Consider the following 20,144-nt stretch of genomic DNA (forward strand, 5'->3'; position numbering starts at 1 on the left):
TATAATACATACAAAAGTATAATATATAGGTGTAACACCTATATACATATATATGCTATATATAAAGGACTGCTTCATGTGTGAAATACTTGTACGAATTCTACACCTCTGTAATACATATAGGATTGTTACATATCTGTTAATCCTAATGAAATATCACACTTTTGCTATTTGTCCTTTGGATGAAAAGTTAAACCAAGGCACCGTCTGCTTGTTCAGATTTAGGTTAAAGATCCCATGCCACTATTGGAAAAGAGAAGGGAGCGTTTCTCTATGTCCTGACTAACACCCCCACCCCCCCGCCCCCCAATACAATTAGCTTTTCACTTCATAGCTGATTGTGGGACATTGCTTGTGCAAAATTGGCTGACGCATTAACCCACGAAACAGTCACACCACTTTATAATGAATCCTGTGAAGCACTGTGAGCCATCCTCCTGACATGAAAGGCACTTACGTAATTTGTAGGGATATATTCTGTATATATGGGAATGTTAGATGTTTATGTTACATACAGGAGTGTCATGCTTCTACATACCAATTGTTACATATCTGCAATATATATAGGGAATCATGCATCTGTGTAATGCACACAGGAGTATTATACCTCTGTAATATATGCAGTTATAAAATAAATTTACAATGCATGTGGATTGTCATAGCTCTTGCAGGAGTGTAACAACTATTATATGCAGGAGTGTAATAGCTAATATATCCAGAATTTACGGCAGTATCCCATGAAGCGCTATTGAAACACTCAAATGCCACTCTTCATGAGTTACAAGAGTGGCACCAATTTTTAACGATATGATAAATATTGCCAGTTTTTATAACATAAGTTATAACTATAACAGTACAGAATGAAAAATGTAGTGTGCAAATTATCAGCAGTGATAACCATCACATCACACACAGTATTTTTCACCTTGCACATGTCATGCGTTTCACCTAACATTAGAAGGGGTATAGGACTTCTCAAAAGGTCTGTCTACTTTTCATCTTCAGGTGCAGATTGGCTTCCAGGGCATTCACAGTGTTTTCAGGTATTATTTCAGATTTTTTTCTTTCTTGCTTTTTTTTAACGTGATATGAAACAAGTTGAATAAGTTTTCTCTTGCTTCACTTTGCGGAAATCCTTTGGGTATTGCACTGTCACGACTTAGGACATGCTCAGTTTCCTGGATACCTGTTATTCTCCAGAGTAAATGCAAATATTCTTTTCTGTTACCAATTGGACATTAGTAACATACAATTTTTTTCTTGCCAGAGGGATAAGTAAAACATGTTTGCAAGCTCTGAAAGAAATCCCACAAGGTCCAAATTATATTATTCCTACAAATAATGTTTTGCAGAATGATAATTTAATCGACATCCTCGAAAGTAGAACTTGATAAGCTGCTTCCATGTGGTTTGTTTACCACGAGTCCACCCACAAAATACAGTCTCACAACTTTATAGTAAATCTTCTGAAGCGCTCTGAGACATTTCGATGACAAGATAAGGCACGATATCAAATGTAAGAATTATTATTATTATCCAAAATGTCAGCTCCAATTTTTGATCTGCTTTAGACACTGCTGTTGTTCATCCAGATATCACATGGGATTTTAACATGTTCTTTAAATACAGATTGGAATGTCTTTTAACAATGCCACACTTTTTGACACCAAAGTACTTCTTTGGGGGGTGTGGTGGGGTGGTGGGAGTCAGTTTGATGTAAAATCTGCAACCTTCCTTAACTTGTGTTAATTAGTGTTAAAGTATGGACAAAATTGAAATTTGCAATCAAAAGTTGACATTATTTTACACCGACATAAAAAATCATCCACATCTAATCTGCTGGCAGTCATCATCCCAGTGCATCTTGGTTACACTGTCCATAGTAAAGTGACTTTAAAGAGTCACCTTTAGGTTAAGTTCAAAAAGTGGACTTTTAAGTTGGGATTTCCCTCAGACTTTACCATCGTGCTTGGGCTGGGGAGGGTGTGGGTGACAAAATTCTTACATTTTAATAATAATAATCCTTGCATTTGGTATAGCACTTCATCAGGTCTTTGAGACATCTCTAAGCGTCTCTATATAAATGTACAGTGAATTCACTTTACAGTATTTTCTGTTGTAAATTAAATTCACTGTATATTTTGTGGGGGGAACGCAGCTGACAATCGCGCACAGCAGTGTCTCACAAACTGTTGTGGATTGAGTGATTAATTTTTTTTAGGCTAGATAGTGAGATGTTATTCCTTTTTACCAATGGTCTTAAAGCTCAGAAATTTGACACCTCAAGCTTTTTCTTAAATGAGTTCAGTGTCCTACCATCAACCTTCCTGAAAACTCACTCTAAATGTTGAATACTTTCTGGTGTCTGTCGTAAATTTGCCCTTTACAACTTGTAAACCCTTGTCCTGCTGCCTTGGTGTATCTGAAAGTGGATACAATTTCAGATGAAGATTCACAGCCGAAAATGATGAGTTCTTTGCTAAAGAGAACCTCCCTTCTCTTTTTAAAAACTGCCTTGGGACCTTTAACTTTCATCTCAACAAGTCGACTGTAGCTCGGTTAATCATAATAATAATAATCCTTGCAGTTGATATTGTGCCTTATCACGTCTTTGAGACATTTCAAAGCGTTTCACTGCAAAGTGACAGCCAATTGCGCACAGCAGTGTCCACAAACAATTGTGGGGTGAGTGACAATTATTGTCATTTTTGGGGGGATTGTTACCCCCGGAAAAGCAATCCACCAATCAACTAACAATTGGGTTCCTGCTTTCTGCAAGGTGAACATAAGCATGTGGAGTAAGGAAACTTGCCCAACATTTTGCCCTGCTGGGATTCAAACCCAGGTCCTCTCGCTTATCAGTTGGTAGTTTAACCAATATCAAATTATTTCCTAAAGGGCAAGTATTTCCTGTTAAACTTGCAGCAACAATAACACAAGCATTACTTCTTTCATGCAAATGTTATCAGGCATCAAATGCACAAAAAAACACTGAGAGTATGTATGAAGTACACTAAGAATCTGCACGAAACACACTGACAGTCTCTCCAACGCACCTGAGTCTGCATGAAACACACTGAAAGTCTATACAAAACACACTGAGAGTCTATACAAAACACACTGAGAGTCTGCCTGAAGCACATTGAGAGTCTGCACTACTTGACCGAATAAGAACAGGCAGCAACTAAAACTGACCAAAACCACATCATCAACCTAACAGTCATGTACTGTGCTGGAATGATTACCAAATAGTAATTTCATCTCACAGCTCCAATGACAGCCATAAATAGCTTGAGGTTCACCCCAAAGGTTCATTTAAATTCCTCAGTCAGATCCCTACTTATATAATCACCCCCGGGTATCTATTAGTCTCAGCAAAACAGTTCAGAGGTGCTTATCACTGCATTTAGTTAGCCCTCTCTTTTTTTTTACTTTCTGGAAGTCCCAATCACCTGCATAAATTAGAGAGACATTTGATGAAGGTGCATTGATTGCACTTAGGAGGAGCTTAATTATAATTTTATTTCTCAGAATCTGTTCTGTCCTTTTGTGGACCACTAAAAAGGCTATCGTTATAAATCTGGCAACCATGATACAAATAGGTCAACGGGAAGAACAGCTGCCAGAAAACAGTGCTGTGCAGATAGCGAGTGCAGCAAGATATTTCTGGAATCGCAATTAAATATCCATAGGTATCAACAACACAGGGGCTGTGAAATGAACACATATTGGAGGGAATATTAATTGGAATATTGTCATGCAATGGTTATGCAATCTATTAGAGTCTTTTCATCTCTGGAACACGGGTACAAATTTGTCCTCATTAGAAGGAGATCGTGGAAGGACTCGATGGAAGGATGCCATTCGCCTACAAAATACACAGTCACTACATTTCATAATAAAACAAAATCCTGCAAAGCCTTTTGAGATGTCCTCCTGATGTAAAAGGTGCTATAACAAAGATAAAGATTATTATTATTATTGTCAGTCTTATTGTTAAATCGGTTTGATTTATTTTTAATAAAGCCATCTTGGGCTGAAGTAGCTTAGTATAATATGAGGTCAGGTTTACTGGAGATAAGAGGAGGTTAAGGGTGAATCACTAGAATAATGAAAGGAATCGACAGGTTAGATAGTGGACAACTCTGTTATAAGGATGCATTACAACGGGTTGTTGCCTTAAAATCAGAGCTAAGGCAGTAACAGAGGAGGTCAGGAAGCATTTCTTTACATAGAGAGTTGTGAAGAAGTGGGAAACTCTGCCTCGGAAAGCTGTGGAGGCAGGATCATAAAGGGATGTTTAAAACGAAAGATAGACTTGGGTAGTAGAGAAATTAAGAGACATGCAGAGGAGTGTGGGATATTAGATATTAAGGGCTTTTCTGAATTCTGATAAAGTTGTCAAACGGGCCTGATGGATTGAATGGTCTCCTCTGGTTCCTGTTCTCCTATATTCCAACCTTAATGTCTAAATAAACCTATTGCCATAATTTTGCAGGGGTGATGGAGGTGGGGGGAAGGGAGTTTCAGTGTCACGTTGGTTGAGCTGAAGTGTGCAAAACTGGGACATTCACAGAGAGAAGAGCTAACTCTAACCTTAACCCTAAACTTGCTATCAGACACAGACTTAAAGTGAATGATTACGTTTATTGTTTTGAATTTGTGCAGCCAGTATTCATTTTAGAATTGGACAGTTGATAAGCTAAAACACAAACCCAGGTTTTTTTTCTGCCAATTAGATAACAATAACTTGCACTTATGTAGCACTCTTCATGCAGAATAGTGTCTCAGAGCACTGGGATTGGACACTGAGTAAGGGAGAAGGGAGAGAGGGAGGTGACTGTAGGCGTAACAACACAGATCCAAAATTGCTCACATTGCAGAATTTATGCTTTAATATCAAAAGCATCAAAGCATTTAAGAGGAAACTCAATGCATACATGAGAGAGAATACAATAGTGGCGTACAGGGGGAGGTATCGAGGGGGGAATAAGATAGATGGAGGATTATGTGAAGTTAAACACTGGCACAGACTAGTTGGGTCGTGTTGATGCTGTACAGTCTATGTAATTCTACAAACTGGTTAGAGGCATTCAATACTTAGAATACCGAATTTATGGAAAAGATTGTTTTCAGGTGTCAAGGAATATAATCTTTTCCTGATAAGATTTCAAGTGTTTCTGCCAAAGGAGTTTCATTGCCCCTTATCCTCCTTTATTCCCTGTATAGATCATGCCTAGGAAGGCTGTGTGTGTAACCTTGCAGTGGAGGTATACATGCAGCAGTTAAATGAACGCATATGGTAAGTGCAGCCCCCAAAGGAATAGAAAAGTACACCTGCTTAAAATGTTCCCTGTTGTGGATTACTTTTAAGTGTCACAAGTTCTGAACTTTAAAGAGCCAGATTTTCCTAATGCATTGACTGATTAAATTGATTTAAGAAACATTCACAATCTGGGAAATGAAGGATTTGAAAGAATGTTTCACTGTTTATCAATCTGCTCCTCTAAAGCAACATTGTTCGTATATCATACTGTAGCGTTCCTTACCCTCTCCCTCTTCTTTCGAGATAATATTTAATTGGAAGCAGTCATTTGTTTAGGCAAATAAATCCATTGAGTTGGTCTGCAGTACATTTCCATCTTATTTGAATGTACCTGTTGGAATCTATGGGTGAAAAATGTGATGTTTTATAACACATACAAAGTGATTATTGCCACATTGAACGTCCTAGCCAATGGCATCAACCTCTTTCTTTCCTCCAGCATGGTATCTCTCACTTTCAAAACCATCATCATATCGCTTGTCAAAACAACAATACTAAACCCTTCCAACCTCTCTAGTTATGTCTCTGACCACACTCTCTGATCTGCCACCTCCAGCTTGCTTCATGTCCCTGCCTGTTCTGCCCCATGGTGAAGGGGTGAGCATTCAGCCAGACACTGCCCACTGTCTGGAACTCGCTTTTGAAGCTTTAGTTCTCAGCAGTGAATCACAAATCATCAGTGATTTTGGAAGCAAATGAACACTTGAGTCCAGTGATCATAGGAACAGGAGATCATTCAGCCATTCAAGCCAGTTCCTCTTTTAGATCTGTAAATCTCAATGTCCCGCTCTTTCACCAAATTCTATTTTCTAGTATCTATCTCTCTTTAAACCATCCCTGTTGATTCCACCTCTACAAGTGAATCATTGTATAACTAGACTTAATACTATATCAAACATTAAGATTTAAAAAAANCTAAATAATGCCAACTGTCTTACTATTATTAAAAAATAAGTGATACATCTGTATATATGTGAAAGTACTATATTACGTGACATTTTATTACTGATTATCTTGAATCTGGTTAGGCCTCAGTTGGAGTACTGTGTCCAATTCTGTAAGGGTTGTAAGTAGCAATACGATACTTGTTTTTTTTTAAGAAAGTACTTGATAAAGTTCTACATGTGAGACTTTTCAAGAAGGTTAAAGACAATAGAATGAATGGCAAATAGTTACCAGGTGAATTGAACTCTGCTTTAACAATAATAAACAGAAGGTGATAAATAATGGGGAAAGCTTCATGGGGAGCCTGAGATCCTACTTTTCATACACTCCTTATAAAGCAGTATTTATTATTTATTGGGTCTAGTTTGTGGATTCAAATAACCAAGTGCTAGTGCATATAGAAGTCAGCAATTCCAGATAATATAATATTCTTTTATATTTGTTTATTAATGATATCATTAATAGGATTTGTATTTGAACATGGTTAACCCAAGCCATACTTTTTGGGCCTGTATTGGTAATGAGATCTACACATTCGTCCTCAGTATAACATTTACTGCTCAAACAAAGCAGATCAATAATATAAGGAGGAAAAATACCATTCAGGTAGATCTGAACTGATTCAGGAGAAGGATTGTTATGTACATAAATGAAAGGTAATGCATATGAGAGAAAGAAGATTTTTTAATTTTATTTCTCACAGAGATTGGTTATGTAAAAATTAATTCTTGGTAAAGCTGTCAATGGTGTTTCGATCACCTGCTAGAAAATAAACTTGAATGAATATCTGCTGGAGAACAATATTGAAAGATACAGAGAAAAGATTAGACTTAGATAAATAAATACTCCAAGATTCACAATGGTTTTTATGTTCCAGAGGCAGGGGAGGGTAAATGTGGAGGGAAAGAGGACAGATTTGAAGCTTGAATGTGGTTACATTTTCTACAATATTTACTTGATAACTTTTGGGCTTCAGAAAGTTTTTATGGAGAAATTTTACCCAGAAGATTAGAATGGTAGATAGGATAAGTTTCTGTAGCTTGATGGGCTGAATGGCCTTAACAATAATAATAATCCTTGTATTGTGGAGTCCTGTAGCTTGGTGGTTAGAACACTTGCCTCGCAAGCAAGGAGACCTGGGTTCGAATCCCGGGCTGGGTAAAACGTAATGCAAGTTTCCTTACTCCACATGCCTCTATTTACCTAGCAGCAAGTAGAAACCCGGATGTCAGTCGATTGGCAGATCAATTTTCCGGGGGCAACAATTCCTTTAAAAAATGAATCAAGAATAATAATAATGATTTGATAACTCAATCCACGACTGTTTGGGGTATACTGCTGTGCGCAATTGTTTGCCGCATTTCGCCCACAAAGTATACAGTTAATTCACATTAGAGTATATACTCTGAAGGGCTTTGAGACATCTCGACAATGTGATGTTTCCTCTGGCTGGTTTCCCTCTTTCAAGCACCTCACCCTCTATTGTTATGAGGTAGCACGGTGGCAGGCAATGTGATGGAGGTGGAAAAAAAGTGGTCCTTGTCAGGGAAAGGATATGGGGTAGAAAGAAAAGCTGGGGATTGAACCTGATGCCTAAGTTGTGCAAGCGCTTTGGCAAGTCTGAGGGAGAGCCTGGGGAGGTTAAGGACTATGAAGGGGCATGTAGATAAGGCTATAACCTACTGACTCAGAGGTGAGAGTGTTACCAACTGAGACAAGCTGACACCTTTTCTCATTCCAGGCCTTGTGTTCTTACCAATGGAGGCACTGCTGCTTAATATGATGAAGGCTAAGTCTTAGATACAGCATGAGTGATCCAAAATAATTCAAAGTGACAAATGACATTCTGTACATCTGCGACCAGGGCTCCTCGTCGTCCTCCTTGACCTCTCTGCTGCTTTCGACACCGTCAACCACTCTATCCTCATCCACCACCTCTCCTCTCCCCTCAACCTCCACGGCGCTGTCCTTGACTGGTTCAGATCGTACCTCTCACACACTTCATCTCCTCAAATGGCTTCTCCTCTAACCCCCGAACCATCTCGTGCGGCATTCCTCAGGGCTCTGTCCTTGGTCCCCTTCTCATCAACATCTATATGCTTCCTCTTGGTGACATCATCCGCAGACATGGGGTCAACTTCCACATGTATGTGGATGACACCCAACTGTACCTCTCTGCCTCCACCCTTGACTCTAGGACCACTGCTGTCAGACATCAAGTCCTGCATAAGGACTAACTTTCTTCAGTTGAACGTCAACAAGACCGAGGCTCTCCTGATTGGCTCTCGTCAGCACCTCCTCACTTCAGGTGCTAATAGTATCACCATTCATGGTTGCACACTCCACCTTGCTAAACCAGTCCGGAACTTTAGGGTCTTGTTCGAACCTCAACTATCCTTTCTACCCCACATTCGTGCCATGACCCGCTCTGCCTTCCCCCACCTCTGCAATTTTGCACGGCTCCACCACTGTCTCACACCGCAGGCCGTTGAAACCCTCATACACACCTTCATTACTTCGTGGCTCGACTACGCAAACTCACTGCTTGTCGACCTCCCCAACTCCTCCCTCCACAGGCTGAAGATCATCCAGAACTCTGCAGCCCGTCCTCTCCCTCACTAGGCTCCGTGACCCTATCACCCCCATCCTTGCCCAACTCCACTGGCTTCCCATCACACAGAGGATACAGTTCAAAATCCTGGTCCTCACCTTCAAAGCCCTCCATGGTCTTGCTCCCCCCTACCTCTTCAACCTCCTAACCCCCTACCATCCTGTTCGCTCCTTCCGCTCAGCGGGCTCTGGCTTGCTTCACATCCCCTGCCTTGCTCGCCCCACTATCGGTGGGCGGGCCTTCTGTCACTCTGTACCCACTCTCTGGAACTCCATCCAGCAGTCCCTCCATCTCGCCCCCTCCCTCACCACCTTCAAGATCCACCTCAAGACCCTCCTCTTCGATCGTGCTTTCGATCTCCCTGCTTCCCACCCCATCCTCCCTCTCCCGCACCCCGACCCTCAGCTCGGGTCTGAAACTCTGTCTGTGCCGTGCCTTGGGACGTCCTCCCGACGTGAAAGGCACTATACAAATGTCATTTTGTTGTTGTTGTTAAGATAATCAAAGCTGCTATTCATTGGATGTTTTGAGATTGACCAATAGTGGAAACAAACCAATGTTAATACTAATAAACCAGCAACACCATGACTCAAGCTATCATCATCCTTGGTTACATTAGTTGCATTAGCATCAAACATTAGGTAAATATTGTCCAATTAATACTTCACATTGAATTGAATTTGATTACTGAATAAATGTTACTCACCCCAGGCTCCCCAATGAGATAATGTTTTTCATGTATATTTTGCTTCTCAGATGTCTAATATTCTGTAAGACATGATGTTTGTTCATGTTTTTTGCCTGTAACACAGAACAAATCACAATATTTAAACATACTTTCATATTTGCTGAAAGAAGAATAAGCATTATTGTTGTGTGAGTGGACAGATTCGAATGAGGGTACTTGTTCACATAGATTCCTTGAGTTTCTATGTTCACCAGAACTGTGATACTCATTCTGATCTCCTTACTTTTTTCACATGCTCTCTCAACTCCATGCTTTCAGAGTCCCGTAGCTTAGTGGCTCGAGCACTTGACTCGCAAGCAAGAGGACCTGGGTTTGATTACTGGGCAGGAAAAATGTGGGGAACGTTTCTTTATTCCACATACCTCTCTCTGTTTATCTACCAGTAAGTAGGAACCCAGTTATTAGTCGATTTGGCAGATCACTTTTCCGGTGGAAATAATTCCTTCAATTTAAAAAAAATTATTTGGTCACTCAATCTAGGACTGTTTGTGAGACACTTCTGTGCACAATTGGCTGCCGCGTTTCGTCCACAAAATACACAGTCAATTCAGTTTACAGTATATTCTGTGAAGCGTTTTAGACATCTTGAAGACATAATAAGGTGCTATATTAGATGTAAGGATTATTATTATTAGCCCTCTACCATTTTCCCTTTGTAATGGTTAAGCCTCGGCACTTTTTCTGTGACCGCACATTGAGTACAGTTAAATTTATAAATGTTATCTTCTGAAAAAACGTACTGACAGAGAAATGTCAGTATTACGTCAGTATTGTGAAAATAGCAGGTTCCGAAAATCTCGCTGAATATGCTGCAATGGGATGAGTCAATCTACTTCTTTCTTTCATTTTGCTGAAGCTATTCAGATATACAAAAGATATCGAAACCAAAGAGATGCAGTGCCTAGGCTAAGTATAAATGATAAATGTAAAAAATCAGTTCCCTGCATGGACATCGCTGTTAAAAGAAAAATGGTTGATTTCACTACTTAATGGAAAAAAGCTACACATAACTTCTTGGCACATGTGTTCCTCTCATTGCAGAGGCTAGTTTCCTTGTGGAGCACTGCTGCTCCTCAATCATATATAGAGTAGGTAGATCTCTGTTCAGTTTTGTATGGGATTGATTTAACAATACATTTGATATTTATGACACTTTTTGAAGGCAGATCAAAAACAGATCTATGATAATAATAAGAACCTAACAGCATAAGAATTTGCTGGTGAAAGAAGACCAAAGTCCATCTCGTTTGCCTTCCACCATCCTGGCAGTCATTTGACATATTGTGTCCCAAACTATATACTGTATCCCAAGATATTACTTTCGGGCAGAAATTTATCTAAGTTGTTCTTGAAACAAACAACATTGTCTGTTTCCACTGTCTTCCTGGGGAGTCTGTTCCATAAGTTTACCATACACTCACTGAAGTCATGCTTCCACAGATATTTTTCTGAATTTATCCCCTTTCAATCGCAGGCTGTGTCCTTTGGTTCTACTGTTCAGTACAGGATAAAACAGCTTATCATGGTCTACATTGTCTATTCCCTTCAGATTCTTAAAGACCACAGTCATATCGCCCCTTAACCTTCTCTTCTCCAGTGTGAACATGCCCAGTTTATCTAATCGCTCCTCGTAGTCCAGTCCTTCCATCCCTTCAATCATTTTGGTTGCCCTCCTCTGTATCCTCTCAATTGCTGCAATATCATTTTTATGTTGCTGTGACCGGAACTGCACACCGTATTTCAAGTTCGGTCACACCAGTGATTTATAAAGAGGCAGGATTACCCCACTATTTCGGCTCAATATAGCACTTTTAATACAACCCAGTATCTGGTTTGCCTTACTCACTGGTACTGCGCACTGTTGTGATAGCTTCAATTTATTATCAATCAGGACCCCAGGTTATCAATACGGTATTACCAATCACGATCACTTTTCATTTTCTGTGCAGATTTTTTCTTACCATAAATAATAGTCCCTTCCTGGATTTTTTGTCCCCATGTGAAGCACTTTGCACTTTCTCTACATTAAATTTCATCTGCCATCGATCTACCCAATTCCCAAGAATGTTCAAGTCCTCCTGAAACGTATCCTGTTCATCTTTGCAGTCTACCACCTTCATTAGATTTGTGCCATCTGCAAATTTAGCTACTGTGACTCCTAGCTCCAGATCATTTATGAAGATGTTAAATAAAAGAGGTCCCAAAACAGACCCTGTGGAACTCCATTGGTAACATTCTCCTGCCTGATGACATTCCCTGTACCACCACCTTCCAGGTTCTATTGGTCAGCCAATTACATACTGTTGCAAGATACTTCTGCTGGTTGATGCTTTCTTTATTTTCAGTATTAGCCTTTCATCAGTAACTGTATCAAAGACCTTACTGAAATCCAGATATACAACATCCACTGCCTTAACCTTATCAAGCTCCTTTGTTACACTGTCAAAGAAAACCAGTAAATTAGTTTGGCAGGATCTCCCCTTCATAAACCCATATTGGGCTATCTTTTATTATTTTAATACTGTCCAGATGCTCTATGATTTTATCTTTAATAAGTATCCATAACTTTACCTACAATGGATGTCAAACTCACTGGTGTTCCTGGGTCACTTTTGCTACTTGTTTTAAAAATAGGAGTAACATCTAGCTTTATCTCCAGGCACCTTTCAGTATCTAGTGATTTCTGAAAAAATTGTGCCAGTGTTTCTGCAATTTCCTCCCTTAGTTCCTTGAGGATCCTTGGATGTTATTTATCCGATCTTTGGGATTTCTTTACCTTCACAGTGTTCGGCAATCATGCTGCTAGTGATATGTATAGTGTCACAACTCTCCTCTGCAACATCATTGAGTTCGTTTTCCTGATCCAATAAAATTTCCATCACCTCTTTACTAAAAATTGTGGCAAAAAATGTATTGAGTACTTCTGCAGCTTGTGTGGCATCATTTGTCATATCCTCACCCGATCCCGATCCCACCATCAATGGCCCTATTCCATCCCTCATTTTCTTTCTCTCTTAATGTATCTGAAAAACTTTTTATTGTTATCCTGCACATCTCTTGCCATGTTCAGTTCAAAATGTTTCTTTGCTATTCTGATACCTTTCTTACAATCATGCTTTCTGGTAATGAGTGTATCTTTCCTCTGTGCCATTTGCTTTCATGTCCTTAAATGCCTTTTTCTTCCTCTTTAAGAATTGATTTGTGGCCCCAGCCAAACAGGCAGGAGTGCCCTTAAAGTTGGTACCTTTGCTTTGCATGGGTACACATTGGTCCATCGCACTCCAAATCACCTCCTTGAATGAGCTCCATAATTCCTCTGCTCCCTTAACCAAACTCACTGGTGTTCCTGGGTCACTTTTGCTACTTGTTTTAAAAATAGGAGTAACATCTAGCTTTTTCTCCAGGCACCAGGCACCTTTCAGTATCTAGTGATTTCTGAAAAAATTGTGCTAGTGTTTCTGCAATTTTCTCCCTGAGTTCCTTAAGATCCTTGGATGCTATTTATCCAGTCCCTTAACTTGCCAGGCCTTCTCTGGCAAGATTTTTCAATTGCCTAAAATTGGTCTTCCTAAAATTTGGCAATTTTGTTTTCGTTTTTATAATGTCACCAATCTGTGTAATACCAAATGTGATAACATCATGATCACTGTTGCTTAAATCCTCACCCACCTTTGTGTTGGAGATTTGATCGTCCCCGTTAGTCATAACCAAATCCAAAATGTTATTTCCCCTTGTTGGCTCCTTTACAAATTGAGTCATAAAACACTCTTCCTTTATCTCTATAAATTCCTTCCCTATCTTACCAGTAGACATATTATTATCCTAATCATTTTCTGGTAAGTTAAAATCTCCCACTAATATGGTTGGGCCCTTGCTAGTCGCCTTCCTTATCTCATCCCACAGTTCCAGATCAAGGCTGTCACCCTGGCCTGGGAGTCTATAGCAAACTCTCAATAATAAATTACCTCCGTTACCATCTATTAATTCTACTCAAAGTGATTCTGTGGCTGCCCTTGCCTTTTTTATATCCTCTATACTGGAGTTATATATGTTACGGTAAAGTTGTGAAACCAGGGATTTTGTGAAATTCCTGAAATTTTCAATAAAATTGTGAGTCAGGGATTTTGTGAAAAAGTGATTATTTCATCATATTGATAACCTGGCTTTGACACTTGTTTGCATTCTCAACAAATAAATAAATTATGAAAATTAATAGTTTATTCACCATAACTTCATGTGACATTTCATTCACTGATGAATCAAATGTTCAGCTATATCAAATGCAAGGATTATTATTATTTACTGACACAGGTGAGGCTTCCATGACACCAGGAGTTACATTTTAGCTTTGCTTTGAAGCACTTAAAATAGTTGGTCTGACATTTCTTCTGACCGCAGATCCAATTCATGAAGCCTTGCCCACCATAAACAGACTGGGCAATGACAGCTTCACAGAATGACACTGACTTCTCCTGGTTGATGCAGGTCTCTGTTAACAAACTTTGTAGGCAGAGGTCAAATTGGTTCCTGGAATAGTGATCCCTCAGGATGCCGGCCTTCAATGTTATCTTATACTGGTCAGTGTCTAAATCTCTATTAATTATAGCACCAAGGATGTTCCTGGAATCCTCTGTCCACTGCTGGAATCACTTTTTTCACAAAATCCCTGACTTCTAATTTCAGTGATTTCATGATTTCACAATTTTACTCAAAATTTCAGGGATTTCATGATTTCACAATTTTACTCAAAATTTCAGGGATTTCACAAAACTTTACTGTAACATATATACTGCCATACCACCTTCTCTTCTCCTGATACAGTCCCTCCTAAATAGTGTGAATACTTCCAGATTTTTATTCCCATTGATTGCACCATGTCTCTGTCATACTAATGATGTCCAATCTGTCACCCCTTTCAAGACCTTCCAAGTCGCATATCTTGTTGGCCAGACTTCTTGCATTAATGCAAGCACAGCTCTATTGTTTGTAGCCTTTCCCTTTTTACTTTATTAGCATGATTAGTTTCCTTATCTCCCACCAATTGAGTTAGACCTATTATGCTTTGGTTTCTGTTTCCACTGGTAAACTTTAAGGTTTCCCCTAATGGTTTTGGTGTCCTCTTACACCTACTGCAACCATCTTGCCATATTATCTATCCTGCCTGCCAACACATATTCAAGACTGAGATAGATAGATTTCTTATTGCAAAAGGGATTAAGGGATATGGGGATAAGGCAGGGTCAGGTTATTAGCTGGAGTTAGATTAGAAGATCAGCCATGATTGAATGGCGGGGCCAAATGGCCTACTCCTGCTCCTACATGTTATGTTAACGCCTCCACCCCCTTTTTGTTCAGGTGGAACCCATCTGGTCTCTATAGGTGCCCCTATTCCACTGTCTGAGGAACCTAAAACCTGATTCCCTACACCAATGCTTTAGCTGCGTACTGGTCTGTCTTATTACCCTCTGTCTCTCCTCACTAGCACGTGGTATGGGGAGTTATTCTGAAAAAAAACTACACTTGAGGTCTTTCCCTTAAGATTCGTTCCTATTACCCTGAATTTACCATGTAAGACTTCTGGTCTACTTCTATCTATGTTATTTATTCCCATATGGACGACCACAATTGGTTCCTCACCTGCTCCCTCTAGTATTTTGTCAACCCAAGACATCAGATCCTCAACTCATGCACCCGGAAGGCAACTTACCATTCAATTTTCTGAGTCCGGTTTACCCAGAGTTCTGCCTGCGAACCAAACAGTCGAATCGCCTAACAACACAACTTGTTTGGTTTTCTTTCCCTTTTCCTCTCCTTCTCTGACAGCCTGCTGGATGGTCTTGGGGGATGGCACATAATAATCCTTGCATTCTGGTATAGTTCCCCACAAGAAGCCATGAAGTGAATAAGCAATATTTATGTGGTAGATTGTTGGCCAGAAAACTCCCTTCTCTTTTCAAGTAGTGTCATGGGATATGCAGGGAGTCATGAGACAACTTGAGTAATTGCTCAGCCCATATTGCCCAGTAGACGTTTAACAAAGCTTAGAACCAGCTCAATTTCTTGTTAACATTTTTAACTTCCGTTTTTGAGGAAGGAATAACTAATTGGCAGAAATTAGTGGTGTATGTTGTTATAAATTATCACCAGTGCTAATCATTACATTATGGGCTGTTCCTCTCATCCCATCACCTTGGGACGTCCTCCCGACGTGAAAGACGCCATACAAATTTAATTTTGTATTGTATCCCCTCTTCCAACCACCCCACTCCACACCTCCCCACCCACATATACACGCACACTTACATGCACCTCGTTATTCATGGCACAATCAAATGAAATACTTGAGGTAAATTTGCAACACTCCATGACAAATATGAACAGAGAAGTTGATGACTCAGATGACTCAGGGATAAAATAAATAATAATAATAAATTGCAGATATATAGCATCTTTCACATTGAGAGGACGTCCCCAAGGCACTGGACAGTCAAAGGTTTGCACCCAAGCTGGCGATTGAAATAAAGAGGAGTGGACTGCAAGGGGGATTGGGGGAGGATGACCCCAGGCAAGGACAAAGAGGAAGGTCTTGAGATGGCCCTTGAAAGAGCCAAGGGAGCGGAAAAAGCAAAGGGATTACAGAAGGGAGTTCCAGAGGGGACTAAATAAATAAGTAGACCATGAGAGCATCTCTTTGCTGGTCAGGGCTGCATTACATTGTTTTTGTAGCAGGTACTTGAGACTCCTATTGACTGATTTGCTATTTGTGATGCAGTGACAACAAGGAACATTCTGTCACAGCAATGTAGCATCAGAAGCATGAAAGCAGAACATGATTTATCAAGGCGATGAAGAACCTATATCTGTCATTCACAGCAAAGCCAATTCAGATTTATTGGGTGTCTGTGTCCCATTTTCCCCATTTCTTTCAGTCATTATACCTCTCTGCACCATAACAACCAGCATGGAAAACAAGCAAATACGCCTCTGAGATTTTCACGGCTGATATCTATATTAAGCAAAGGATCAGTCAACAGCACTGTGCTAATGAAAGCCATCTCATGTGTAATGGAGGACAGGAGTGTTCTATCAGCCCAGTCAAAGTAAGCAGTGTGTTGTAGCAGCGACTATTCTGTTAGTTCAATACTGACTGTTTATTTTCCAACAGTATGTTTTATTTTAACTGCTGAGGGATTTCTCTTAGGAACACAGGAACATTAAATATGCAGGACACATATACAGTATGCATGTTAATTTCTAATTACATGGAGAATAATGATCGCCTTGGAGTGACTGCAGGGCGATCTAATCAAAAGGTTCAGGTGACATCACAAACCACAAAAGCAGAGTTCACAACCAACATCTAACCCCACAGATTAGATCTTAGCCTCAAAACCATTCCCTGGTGTCTGCCATTAGACAGAACAAATATTCCCTCAATTTCACGCATGGAGTTTGTTCTCATTTCTGCCAGTTTCTGTGCTGTTGGTACTGTCTGTTGGAAAATAAACAGTCAGTATTGAACTAACAGTATAGTCGCTGCTGCAGCACACTGCTTACTCTGATTGGGCTGATAGAACATTCCTGGCCAGTGTCAGTGTGCTCGACTTCAACTTAGACATTCACACACAAAACCTAACAATTGTGGCACAGTTTTGCAGTTTCATGGAAAAATAATGTTGCATTTGATTCCACGTCCACTTATACCACTACATATGTGATATCCTCCAACATTTCTGAATGAATGGCATGCTCAGGTAACTACATGCGTGTCATGACCATTATACTGTCAGGGGAATTCCAATAATAATAAGATTCATCCCTACAGTAAGCGGTTAGTCAAGCTTTTCCCTTTTGTGATCTCTTTGTTACCTACATTGTCCTCATGCTATTATTTTAACATAAATGTGAAGGCTCTTGAACGTTGTGATAGAATACTGCTTATGTAGTGATTTTCTCAACACCTAGTCCATAGATAAGTGTAAGATAAAAAGTACCTAAGAAAGCGTTATAGTTTTGAAAAGTGCTCCCACATAATTTTTTTTCTTTTATGCAATTTGCATGAGACTTAGAGAACCAGTTTCTTTTCATTATGTTGGCTTGAAGCATGGGTGAATAGGCTTGAGGACGTGAACAGTGAGAGGAAATTGGCAACTGTGGGAATGTGAGTTGTTAGTCTTAGTGCAGACAATATCAGAATCAGTGAAGCCACATCCTTCCCAAGTTTTATCAAGAAGAGCTCCTTTTTTTTAAATCAGTTGTTTTCACAGCTGAGTCATTGTGGCTCACGTGTAGCAAAACCTTTTCCTTGGACGAACTACAAGAAATAACTAGATAAGCTCTTCTGTCTCATAAAGCAACTACTCTAAGAGGAACCTTTTAGAGGAAGATAAAATGGTAAATAGGTTTGAGAAAGTAAACCCTGAATATGTCAAGGCAGCAGCACGAGAGGATATAGGCGCAGTTAGGTTTGTGAAGGGCAATTTTAAGACAGACACAAAGTATTTATTGACACAGAGGGTAATAAACAGCTGCACTGGCTTTTCGCATACTCTGCTCATTTAACAAAAATGGGCAGATACTCTGGAAGGATGAGATCAAACAGACTGAATGCCTTTTTCATCTAAACCTATCCAATGATTGAATATATGGTATTTTCTGCCCGAATTCACAAATAGCTGCTGGTAAGTAACCAGAAGTGAGTCACACCAGCAACTCCGCGTTCCACTTCTAGGAGCGTTGGAGTGGAGGTCACATGGGTTGGCATGACACACTTCCTATTACAGACAATTAAGGAGTTGCTATTCGTGACTTGGAGTCATTAATTGCAAATACTGTACTGCATTTTTGAGGTCCCAGCCTATGAACTTTGTTTACAGCAGGTGTTTCTTCAAAAGGAAATGAATTCTGTGAACATCACTGGTTTACCTCTCTGCTTTGTGTCTGAATTTATTCCGCAAACTGCAAACTGAATACTGTGAGCAGCACTTCTCAGTGCATTGATTGATGCACTATCCAAATGGGAGAGTGATTTCATTGTCATTGTAGGAAACTATAACACAAACATACTTTTGGCTTGGCAAAACAAGATTTTGCTTAATGTCTCTGAACAACAAATACGTTGTAAATATGGCAACCAGATTACACAACAAACCAAAATGCACATTATTTCAACAATCAGAACACAATGTAGGCTAACCGAACTCACAGAGTGTGTTACAAGTCAGTAACCATCCTGGGACTCAGATAATACAGGGAAATTCTTAAGGAGTTCAAGAAGATTGTCTTGAGTCCCTTAGATCTGCATTTTTAATTTCCTTTAGTAGCATCTGGATTTACGGCATATTCGTAGTTTGAGGAATAATTTTGGACATGAAGCACAGAGCTGATCTAAAAACCTATGACTGCCTTGTGGCATAGACTGACAGCAGTGTTAAGAGTTTAATTCACAGTTTGGCACTAGAGTATGCCTTGAGTTTTCTACAATTCCAACTGACCTGGCCACTCCTTTCAGGACTCCAAGACAACAACAAAAATTGCATTTATATAGTGTCTTTCAAGTCTTCAAAATTAAACTTAAACCCTTCACTGTCCAGTGCTATATAAATACAATTTGTTGTTGTTCGTTGTTGGGAGGATGTCCCAAGGCACTAGACAGTGAACGGTTTGCACGCACCTAGGGTTGGTGTCAAGAAAGGTGGAAGGCAAGGGGGCTGGAGACACTAAACGTAGGAAAGAGACGCTATCTGAGTGAAGAGCACGACATAAATGTAAGTTGTTAAGTTGCTTTATTCCCACACCTGATATGCCCCACCATACGTGAGCAAGCCTTCAGTTATTCTGCCTCTGCTCTCCAGAACTCCAACGCATTCCCTCCCCACACGGATCGAAACGTACCTTTATGACCGCACGTTGGCTCATCTCAACCTCACCCCAACCCTCTTCAGCTCCCACTCTCCCCCAAGTTGGATGTTGAGTCAGCTGTACAAGGCACTTTGGGATATCCTCAAAATGTGAAAGAAGCAATACAAATGTAAATTATAGTGTATTGTGCAACACTTCATCAACCAAAACATCATCAGTTAGGCATGATTTAGTATAATGGTTCCACAAATGTTTTAACAAATGTTTAGGTTTATCAAACATCTGGTTAGGACGAGACAATTTGGATTTCGAATGCTGTCTAGAATTGACTAAAATGTAACTTGGACAATAAAAGGCTGTTTTTGTGAAATTATTTTATTTATCTTCCAATTTTCTCTCCTCTCCTGAAGGCATCATATTTGTTATTTAACCACCCACCTCCACTTCTTTTCGGCAAATGGTTTCTCCTCCCGCCCCTGCCTGGTCACCACTGGGGTAGCCCAGGCTCCATCCTTGGCCCCCTTCTTTTCCTCATCTATATGCTCCCTATTGGCGATGTCACCTGCAGACACAGGGTTAACTTCCACATGTATGCAGATGACACACAAATCTACTTTGCCTCCTTAAGTACCGATTCTAGGTCCACTGGTGTT

The 20,144-nt window shown here is 39.9% G+C and overlaps 1 long non-coding RNA gene across 1 annotated transcript in view; it reads right to left on the bottom strand.

Annotated features, from left to right (window-relative positions):
- Positions 1 to 19,563, bottom strand: part of LOC103178290 — a 59,592-nt gene extending 40,029 nt beyond the window's left edge. Inside the window, exons 1-2 of the long non-coding RNA XR_487820.2 lie at positions 19,525 to 19,563; positions 9,589 to 9,683 (exon numbers count right to left, since the gene is read on the bottom strand). This is a non-coding gene — a long non-coding RNA (uncharacterized LOC103178290). The remainder of the gene's footprint in view (positions 1 to 9,588; positions 9,684 to 19,524) is intronic.
- Positions 19,564 to 20,144: the final 581 nt, after the last annotated feature.

The sequence above is a fragment of the Callorhinchus milii genome, unplaced genomic scaffold (assembly GCF_018977255.1).
Source record: "Callorhinchus milii isolate IMCB2004 unplaced genomic scaffold, IMCB_Cmil_1.0 Scaffold3, whole genome shotgun sequence".
Classification (NCBI taxonomy): Eukaryota; Metazoa; Chordata; class Chondrichthyes; order Chimaeriformes; family Callorhinchidae; genus Callorhinchus; species Callorhinchus milii.